Consider the following 11,765-nt stretch of genomic DNA (forward strand, 5'->3'; position numbering starts at 1 on the left):
GTCATTGCCTGCACGGTTTGTAGCCGTGTCGCCAAATTGTATGTTCCTGGCGTTAAAGTCTCCAAGTATGATTGCCTTATTCAGGCTGGAGACATAACCAAGCAATGCTTTGGACAAGGGTTGAGCAGGATGTTTGTAATAAGAGACTAGTGTAAGTGTGGTGTCATTATCGAGGTGTATGTCAACTGCTAGGAAGTCTTGGATCATTTAGGATAACATGGGGAGGGATGGTGTGAGGAGAGAAAGGAATACCGTATTTAATGAGGAAGCCAAGGCTGCGGGGGCGGTGCAAGGTGCAGTATCCGGGGAAGATATAGTCACTTTTGGAGAGGGTGTCGGAGAGGGCAAGGATTTGTATATTGTGACGTTGTAGGATATGTTTGATGAAGGGACGTTTTCTCCCAACACCCTGGCAGTTTACAGCACCTAGCGAGCTGTCCATTACAGGGGCAGGAAGGAGATGGACGCTCTGTTGTTATGTGCCACAAGAGTGCTCCTGTGGCCGAACATCAGAGTTGAGAAGTGATTGGTGACATCTAATATAAGCTGTCGCCGATCAGGGAGGAGGTTGATAAGAATGAGGGATGTGAACTCCATAACTGCCTTCATGTCTGAGGACAGGTAATAGAGGGAATACGTTTTTCCGTGGTGATTGGTTGGGTTTCTTGAGGGGTTTTTGGGATTTCCCTTCTGTGGGGGCATTTGGCTGAATAAGCCGAATGGTCACCGCCACAGTTTAGGGCATTTAGGTGATTGAGGGGTAGGGCAGGAGGTGGATTTATGATCTTGGCCTCAAGTCGGGAATCGATACTGTTTTTGCGGACACTCCGCGATGGTATGCCTGTTTTGACTACATTAGCCGCATTTCTTGGGCACAGGGGGTACGGGGTTGGAATTCAAGGAGAGCTCGTCATGTAGTCGGAGCCCGTCCATGAAGATGCCTCTAGTCAACATCTCAGTGTACTTAAGTTTACTGGAGGTGACTAGTTTGACGAAGGTAGTGTTAAGATTGGCTCGAGATATTATCCGCCAAAGTCTTTCTACAGGGATGTCCATCTCGGTGAAGGTTTTGGTTAAGTCGGCATCGGAGTAAACCTTGTCTACGCCTTTGACGATCACCATGTAAGTAGGTGTGGTGGAACGTAGGTGGCCTTTTCTTACTGAAACCACCTACTATGCCTATACCGTGACCGACAGAATCTCCGTAAGAAAAAAAGAATCACTAACCTGCACAAAATAACCTGGATTATCCCAAAGTTCGCTGGAATCCTTTGTTCTCTTTGTTTTGCCTTGTTTTAGGCCACGTGGCCCCCAAGCGGTCAGAACTGCGGCTTTGCCTATTGCTGCCGTCTGACCCTGCGCTGTAGGGAACGCTCGCTCACCTAAAAATACTTCCGAGCGCTACGAATACTCACTGCGGACTCTTGCAAATGATAATTAATAATCATTATCTTCCTTCCTCTTTTATACCTTCGGTCGTTGGCTTTTGCTGACTCCTCATAGTCCGGGGGCTTACGGTCACATTTCTCCTCCCTCCTTTGGATTAGACTTCGTCCTCGAAGTCTTGTTTACCTCTGTTATCAGCTCTTCTAGTATTTGGATTTGGACAGGATGCAACTTTTCAAAGAGAAACTTGGAAATTCTGTTTCTCTTTTTAATTATGAAAAACAGTAAGAGAGCTGAAATAAATAGTAATATCGCAATGGGCGAGGTGCTTAGTCCTATTAACAGTTGGGGCAGAACATCTGTTGCTTCTAAGGGTTGAATTTGACCATGTGTCTCTGGGATTCTTAATTTTTCAATTTTCATTTTGTGATCTGGTATTAACTTTATCGGAACAATCTTTGGAATAGAAATATCTCGGGACGTCTTTTTGTCAAAATGGATGCCCTCAATGGTTATCGGTTCTTCTGTCATCAGGATGCTGGTTGATTTGATCTCTAATTGTTGGATTTTTATTGGATGAACTATTCCTAGCAATATGGCTTTACTAGTTTCTCGGAAAGAGTTCTCAGTAACTATTGTTTTCGTGCAGTTATCTACATTGGGTATTGTACATTGGGACTGTACTTGGCGGGAACATACTATACTATCGTCTTGTCCAATACAGGTGTCGAACCATTGACATAGTAATTTGTAGGTGGTAGTATCATAACATGATCTTTATTGGGAACTGGGTAGATTTTAAAGGCTGTGTATGGATTTTCATGGAGTATAAAAATTTTGATTATTATGAGCATTGTATTTGGTGTTACGCAAACTAAAGTTTTAGATGATTCTATAAGTTCGTATGGGTGATCATTATTGCTAAGTATTGAATTTCTGGGATAAATTTTATGAAGATTATTTTTCAGATTTTCCAGTTCTTTTAGAGTAAATAACTCTATATTTGAAATATTTAATTCGGATAAGGTAATAGTTCTAATAAGTTTCATTATGAATTCATTTATATTTTGTAGATTTATTATTTCATTGTGTAAGATAATGTAACTGTCAAAATCAGAGGATAACTTGTTAATGGCCGAGATAAGTATGGTATTATCGGTATTTATTTTCTCTAAAAGCTTATCGAATCTCGTATTAAAAGAATTTCCATAAGATATTTCATTATTAATTTTTTTTATGATTTCATTTTGTTTATTTTCTATAGAAACTATGTCATCATAGCCATGATGATTTCCAACCTTCGATAGAAGATGGAACTTAAAGAAGAAGAAGAAGAAACTATGTGTCACTTTAATAGATCTAAATCAGACAGAGTCGTCTGGATCATGAATACATGTACCCATGGTCTGGATTACCTGTAAAATACTTGATGGCACTGATGGCAGTGCCCATGAAATTAAAGAGTCCTCTTTTGTGTTTACGAGTTATTTTGTGGAGGTCTTTTTTTGTTTGTTCCAATAAGTGATTGTATTGGGAGTAAAGTAGTCAAAGATATTTGAGTTTTTCTAAAGAAATATGGAGGAAGTGTCGGTGATACTGGGAGATTTCTCTTGATTTTCCTATCTCTTCAATATATGTAGTATCCATTATTCGGAATCTCCTCCAGGGCGAGGATCTGTCTGTGAACAATTTTGATTGTGAATATCTCTATCCTTGACCTTTCTCATTCGTTTTACAAATTTAAGGTGTGTACTAGTTACATTTTGTTTGTCTGTTTTTCCGATAATTTTTGTTTTATATTGTTTCTCTGGGTGTATTATCGAATAAGGGGCTTGTAACTTAGGTTTATGTTTTTTCTTTGAAACGTATAATGATTCTGTAAGGTCTACTTCTGGCATGAGTTCGGCATTTTCATTTTGCTTATCTAATATGTGTTGATTCTTTTGTTTTTGTTTACTATATAATTCAGTAATAAAAGGTTGGAATTCGTCTTTATGACGTTGATTACATGTTTCATATACTGGGAGATCAAAATCAAAGTTAATTTCTTCTGCATATGGACCATATAAAATTGAAAAGGGATGGAAGTTTGTGGTACTATGAACTGATTGATTATGGATTAGAATTGCGTGTGTTACAATGTCATCTAGTGAATCATTTGGGTTTTCAGCTTGGAGTGTCCTAAGTTTCTCGATTTGAGTGGAGTGAAAACGTTCTACGGTAGAGTTTGAAGAAGAATTATTTACTGTCGTAAAATGGATTTCTTTTCTATGCAGGTTCAGAAAATCTTTAATAATCACAGCTGAATTGAATTCTGTACCGCTATCACATACAATCTTTTTTGGATAATTGTGGTGTGAAAAATAGTGCCTTAATTTACTTAGTATTGAAATGGAAGTTTTATCGGATATCTTGTAACATTGGCCATACTTGGAAAAGGAATCTATTATTGTTAAGTACATATTTTGGTTATAATGAAAAAGGTCAATATGTAGAATATTGAAGGGTTTTTGACCTAATAACGGTCGTAGTTGTGGGAGCTTATAGGGGTGTCGCTCATATTTATTTCTTAAGCAAATTTCACATTTATTAATAAAGTCTGAAATAGTCATTTGCATAGACGCCCAATAGAATTTTTGTTTTAGATGCTTGTAGGTCTCAATTATTCCATTGTGGTTTTCAGTATATTTTTTCACACATTCAATTTGTTGATCTTTTTCTTCAATATCTTGTAGTAATATATTGCAGAATATTGTTTTTACTATGGACTTTATCTTTTCTCTAAAGTAATTGCAGCTAAATGGTCGAAATTCATGAGTTATCATCATTGAAAATTTTTGATTTGGTCTTAAAATACTTTGTAGTGTATCTAATATTTCTGTTTTCCAATTTTTCGTGAGAGTTACGGTGTAGCAATGTTTATTAAAAATTCTTTTGTATTTTATTTCAAATTTATTACATTCCGTTTTAAAGATAATTTGATTTGAAGATAAATTGATCGGCTCAGGTGAAATCTCTATTCCTGTGATAGGGTTTTCAATGGAGGTATGTTGTGTATTACTGCTGTTTTGCAGATTTTCAAATACCGTAAGGAACTCATCAATGTCAAAATTATCATTTGAGTCTGGTGGTTCAGCACATTCTGAACTAGAACTCAGAGCATTTACTTGGATTCGACTAAGAGCGTCTGCTACTTGGTTTTATTTACCTTTTTTGTATTTTACTTCGAAATTATAGTCTTCTAATTTAAGTCTCCAGCGAGCTAATCTTTAGGTGGGGTCTTTAATTTTATAAATCCAAACAAGAGGATTGTGGTCTGTTTCTACAGTAAATTTTTGGTTATATAAATACATGCGAAAATGTTTGCAAGAATCTAAAATGGCTAATAATTGTTTTTCGATAGTAGAATAGTTTTGTTCAGCAGAATTTAAAGTTCTAGAATAATATGCAATGGGATGGTTATTTTGGGATAATACAGATTCTATAGCTATATTAGAGGCGTCGCGTCGGTAGTTAACACAAAGGGCTTTTCGAAATCTGGATATTGTAGAACAGGGGCATTGGTTAACAATTGTTTGCATTTTGCAAAACATTCTAGATAATTTGGATTCGTAGGGTCGATAATGGCTCCTTTTCAGGTGCATCTAGAGAATGGGGACGTAATATTTGCAAAGTTTGGGATGAATCGCCTATAGTAACCTATTAATACGAGAAATGATTTTATTTCTTTGACAATTTTTGGCAGAGGATAATTTTGTATAGCTTCGATTTTACAAGGATTTGGTTTTATACCTTCTGTGGTTACTATGTGGCCTAAGAAAGCAACTTTGTCAGGAACTCCGACTTGTCTAATTGAACTTTCAAATTATTTTTCCTGAATGTATCGAAAATGGTAGAAATGTGAACTAAATGTTCTTGTAAATTTTTAGAAAAGATAATAACATCGTCCATATATACAAAGCAAAATTTGTGGATAAAAGGTCGAAGAATATTGTCCATGAACCTCTTGAATGTTGCTGGACTATTCTTTAAACCAAAGGGTATGCACAGAAATTCGAAATGACCGTGTGGTACCGAAAAAGCAGTTTTTTGAATAGAGTTTGGATGAATCTCAATTTGATAATAACCTTGAGCTAAGTCTAACGTTGTAAAATACGTAGCATTCCCTAAGTTGTCCAAGATTTCATCTATTTTCGGTAAAGGGTATCTATCGTCTATTGTATTCTCCTTTAATTTTCTATAGTCTATCACCATTCTAAATTTTATTTCGCCCGAAGCATCGGCTTTCTTAGGAACTATCCAAACTGGGACAGAATACGGTGATATTGAATGCCTTATAATCTTATTTTTTAATAATTTATTTACTTGTTTACTTATTTCTTGTTGCATTACGTTAGGGTGCCTATAACCTTTAACATAAATAGGAGTCTCGTCATGAGTTTTAATTTCATGTTTTACGACCGAAGTGAATGAAACAGCATTTCCTTCGTCATAAAAGATATCTTTATACTTTTTACAAAGAGTTGTAATTTTTTTACTTTCTTCGCCGTTTAAGTGCGACGTTCGCAACTTTTGTAATTCTCCTGTCTGTGGGCCAGGTGATATATCAAACTCATCTTATCGCTGAACTTGCACCGTTTCATTGAATTTAGTTGGATAAGGCAGGTCAATGTCGTTAGTTAACCCATTTTCTGCCGTGTGAATAGAATGTGGTAATATAATATCATGTAAGTGGATCGCACGAAGGATAATGTCGCCATTTTCGAAAGAAATTCGAAATGGATTTTTATCTTGGGTTGTTTAAATGTTAATGTATCGTTGCGATAATTTATTATGACGCCAAATTTGTGTAAATTCCGTATTCTTTGAGCAAAGGAGTATTAATATTCAAATGAAATTTTTTTGTCGTTTTCATGGAAGTTTCCTTGAAGGAAATCCTCCAGAATCGATTAATACTTTGAGGTGTGTTTTGGGCGTAATAAAATAAGGCAACCGGGGGGAACTTTTCTGTGTTTTCTGCCGTTGGTGTACCAAGTGGTGTCGATATTTCAGAATGAGAACGTTTCTGTATGGTAATATCTGTATGTAGTTTTTGGAAGTCCATTACGTTTGATTCTAAACAGTATGATTTTGCTTTCAGCTATCGCATTGGAGGAAGGAATAGATTCTTGATAGGTTTGGAATGTAAGTATGGATGTATTTGACTGAATCGCCACATATTGGTACATGTTGAGGTTATATGACCAAATTGATGGCAGAGATAGCAGATTAGTCCAACAGAAAGAAAGATTCGGTAAAATGTATTATCGAAGTCAACGAGAATTGATTCAGGAATGACAAGATTGTCGACAGGTGTATAGTACACCTGTCTACGGAAGCTTAGGACGTGACTATATTGAGGGTCTTGGATTCTCGCTCTTAAGAAAGACATCGGTGAAAGTAGATGAAAGCCCTTCTCAGCAAGATATTTCTCGATGATGTGATGAGGAATAGTCGGACAAACATTGGACAACAGTAACCTATTAGCAGGAAAGACTAATCTTCTCGCTCTAATGACATTATCTCCTAGTTTTATTCCTCCGTGATCTGTTAAAAAGGTGTCAACAACTTCTTTGCTGGAGAGGTAGATGCAGATTCTGCTATTAGAAATTCTTGATGAAAAGAGTACATTTTTGGGCCGTACGAGTGATCCTACTGCTGTAACGTACTCTTCTAGTTTTAGTGTGTCTACTGCTGGGATAATAATGGCTTGTTCCTTGGAAGGAAATGTAGCTGCTTTATGTTGAGTAAGAGGGTTTTAGTCGATCGAGTAACATTGCAGAACCCCTGTAGTCAGTAGTACCGGCCATCGCATAAAATTGTTAAGTACCTACTTTTAATTTTAATTTTTTTGTTACGTTTCATTATATTGTAATTGGGTCGATACGACTCTGTGTTAATTATAAAGTCTTTAACTTATCGAAGATAAGCCAAAAAACAAGTTATTGTTAAACACTTTTTAATTTAAAAACTGTATGACTGGATTGAAATTCGTAATTATGTGTGATTTTGATGAAACCGTATATATTTTGATAAAAGTACTTACGGATAATTAAATCACCACTAATAACTAAACTACTAATTATGTTTCTTATAATTAATTTAAAGATTTACTATAGGAAAACGATGAAAAACTTCGAGACCAAGTTTTAGGTGTACCTAATCAACTAAGTTCAGGCTCTTCACATTTTTTTACACATTTATCCCAAATTTCAGGAGTGGCAGTATCCATTACTTGTTGCCATGTTTCCAAGACTGCCTCGTCAGTGTAACCATTGTATCCAATATGGTTATCGTGATATGTTTTGCATATCCCCCAAATACATTCAATTGGATTGAATTGGCAATGATAAGGTAGTCTTAACACACGATTCAGAAATATGCATAAAATTTTTGAAATTTAGAGATTCAGAGAAGAAAATTTCTAGAGAAATTTCTTAAGAAAGTTAGAAGCTTATTTGAAAGTAGGAAAAACATTGTTCCTGTTCTGTAAAACTAATAGAACGACAAAGTCGAGAGATCATTTTATTTATTGAAATATAGAAAACCTGGACTATAATCTCAATCTCGGAACCATTTAGCCTTAAGCACATTAAGTTTTTATTGTCACTATTTCATTTTGTTCATAAACTTTTTGTAGTAAAGAAACAATTCAAAATCAAAGTTATTCAATCAAACAGCTATAGAGCGTTTCACGTTAAGAAAATAACATTAGGCTTATGGAGATCAGTGTTGCCAAAACTCTCAGGAATGCGGTTTACTAGATTGTCGATATATTTTTCGAATTTCCATTTTCAATTAACATTTAACTGTAAAGTCAGAATAACAATTTAACTGTAAAGACATAAAATCACTGACATACGCACACCGTATTATTTTAAGTTGCAATTAGTAATTAGATATATGCATTCCAAGCGGTCCGTTTATTTGCTTTTAAATCTTTAATAGCCGGCAAAGTGCATGATTTAACTAACCAATATTTTCTACTGATTTCTATGATTCATGGTATATGATATTCTTACCGAAAAACAAATAAACTGTCGTTACTATAATTAAAATAAGATAAAATAAAATTATCTTTTGTAAATACTATTTATTTAATTAAAATCATTTTCCCTACTTTTCATCTCTTGTTTCGAATGGGCACTTTTGGTCAATTACGTTAAAAAACGTTAATTTAATTCATGTCTGTGAAAACGAAAATACAAATTATACAACCCTGAATCGTGCTTGTGTTCATCGTGGCATCGCTGTGTTTCTATCGTCCATAAGAAATACATGGCCCTATCTCCGCAATGTTATTTTCTTAACGTGGAACGCTGTATAGTTACACTTAAAATTTTTTTAAAATCTTAGTTATACCTACACAATTTCAAGTGTAACTTGTCAAAAAATTGAAGATTCTTAGTCAGTTTAATCCCTAAAACAACACACGTCTTGAAAGAAAAGCCTTACAAGCGTGAAATTTGTTTTAAACAATTTAGCCAAGCAGGTCATTTGAAAATACATTTGAGAGAGAAAAAACCCTGGGAAAAAATCTTAGAAGTGTGAAATTTGTTTTAAGCAAGAAGGTACTGTGAAAATACATTTGAGAGTGCACACTGGGGAAGAATTTTAAATTATCGAAAAAAAAAAGAATTTTTGAATCAGCAATTCCTCTTGTACTGAACATGAACGTCTAATCCACACACTTTGTCCTTCTGTGAGCAAACAATTCAACGTTTAGTGAATTCTGCTTCGCAATGATACAAAGAGCAGACCAAAAGCTGACAAATGATTAGCGACCACAAACTAGTTATATGTATGGGAGTATTTTCGGGATGCTCTTTGTGAAGTTAAGTGCCAAAAAACGAAAATAAGAGACAGTAATCAGCAATATAAAACTTAACGAAGGGGTATTCATGTAGTTCAGTGTTTTCCAAACCTTTTTACTCCACTTACTTTGTGGTCTTCGGAGTAAACTCTTTGTGGTTTCTTACTAAATTTGTGGTTTCCATCAACGCCGTAATGTCAAATTTTTTGAAATTTATTCGATGCGCTCAAGTCTGTTTAAAAAAAAACTTAATCACTACCTCGAAATATATTTTTGTTAGCTGATGCATTGTTTTGCAATTTGATGTTATATTAAAATTTAATTTTTTGTGTGGGCGATAATTGAAAAATAAAAACAAAAGTTTAATTCGTATTTTATTGAAAATTCTCAAAAAGATGAATTAATACCCAATTAAAGTTCACTGCTAACCGATGAGAGGGATCTCAGATGCCAATTATTCAGTTTATGTTAAAAAGTTATCAAAAACGTTTTTGCAACAATTCTAAATGTAGGTTAAGAAAAGGGTACAGCTTTTTGAAGCCAGAACTGTTGACGTCCCATTGTGAACTCTTGAAGAACATGATTATGTTCTTCGTTAGTGCTAATAGTCCAGTCATCAAATGACTTTGACCTCTAAAAATCATACGAACACGGTGCATTTTGCTGAGAATGTTAAAATTTTGAGATTTTTTATGATTGATATGAGATCAATAAAATTTATCACTTTCATTGACCGGTCATAGTGGAATTTCCATTCTTAGTTGTACCATGTACCTTATACGCATATATATGCACCGTATAATTAGTCTAATGAGTCACACACTAAAAATATTCTTAAAAATTATCCATTTAAGAATTTTCAGAAAAGTGGAACAAGACATCACTGAAACCTAATTTGGATTTGGGAATGCTATGGGTACATGAGAGGCATTATTTGGAATTAACGTCCTTATGCAAAGATGTATGGATGTAAACCAACCACTCTATGTTTGTTTTATTGATTACAATAAGGCGTTCGATAAGGTCCGACACAACCGTCTTATACAGTTACTTAAAGATAAACACAATGACAAAAAAGACTTAAGAATAATAACTCATCTCTACTTTAACCAAACAGCAAAAGGCAGAGGAGGCAAAGAACTTTCGGAGGAAGTAGAGATAAAAAGAGGCGTAAGGCAAGGTTGCATACTCTACCCCTTATGGAAATAATTAAAAAATCACTCGAAAATGTAACAATTGGAATAAAAGTCAACGGCAGACTCATCAACAATATCAGATATGCCGATAATACTATACTAATTGCAGAGAATATACAAGATCTACAGATACTTTTAGATAATGTAGTAAATGCTAGTGAGGAAAGCGGACTAACGCTTAATGCTAATAAAACAAAATTTATGACAATTTCCAAAACACAACAAGACATTTTAAACATAAGAGGGACTCCAATAGAAAAAGTAAAAAAATACAGATATCTTGGTACAATTATTAATGAAAATAACGAGTATACAGAAGAAATAAAAATGAGAATTGGTCAAGCTAGAGCAACATTTAATAAGATGAGAAAAGTATTATGCAGTAGAGACCTTAGTTTGCAACTCAAAGTTCCAATATCTCGGCCACGTTAAGAGAGGGGATAAATATGTGTTGCTACAAACCATAATGCAGAGAAAAATACAGGGAAAACGAAGTATTGGAAGAAGACGCATCTCCTGGCTCAACAATCTAAGAAAGTGGTATAATTGCAGTTCCGTCGACTTGTTCAGAGCTGCAATCTCGAAAGTGAAAATAGCTGTGATGATTACCAACCTCCTTAGAGGAGACGGTACCTAAAGAAGAAGCAGATGGCAAAGGATCGCACTTCATGGAAAATGACACCACGAAGACGCTTTTGGGTGAAATTTGTAGCTAAAGGTGTGTCGTTTCGAAAAACGAACTTGTGTAATTGAGAAGCAGTTTTAGGTCGTGTTGAATGTGAAAGTTTAAATTCAGCGTTTTTAGGCATATTTCAAATGCCCCACATTTATTGCCAAAACTCAAAACCGAAATTTGATGCTATAGGTTTTGAAGATTATTCTCTAACAATGGAAATTCCATAGTGACCGGTCAATACAAGTGGTAAATTTTATTTATCTCATGAGAATCATAAAAAATGGCAAAAACGAAAGTTGTACTTTTCACCTTTAAAAGGCATTTTGATTTTGGTCGATAGGACACTGTGACCAAAAGATATCGAATTTTGACCATCGAGTTGATACAAATTTTATTTAAATTTGATTCAAAATCGCCGGTCGCTTCAAACATTGTTTCTAAGAGAACGGTTAATTTTACACAAAAAGTGCTAATAAAAATTTTTGTTCAAAATTACCTCGGGTAAATTTTTTATTTGAAACATTTTTTCCTACGGCGTACAGATTCTTGGTAAATCTTTTTTTTCCGTTTTCCCCCCTACGAGAGGGAAGCCGAAGGGTAGAAGTGGTAAACTGTTTTGCATATTTTTGTGGTCCCAAAATTGACATTTTCAGCC

The sequence above is a fragment of the Diabrotica undecimpunctata genome, chromosome 3 (assembly GCF_040954645.1).
Source record: "Diabrotica undecimpunctata isolate CICGRU chromosome 3, icDiaUnde3, whole genome shotgun sequence".
NCBI classification, from domain to species: Eukaryota; Metazoa; Arthropoda; class Insecta; order Coleoptera; family Chrysomelidae; genus Diabrotica; species Diabrotica undecimpunctata.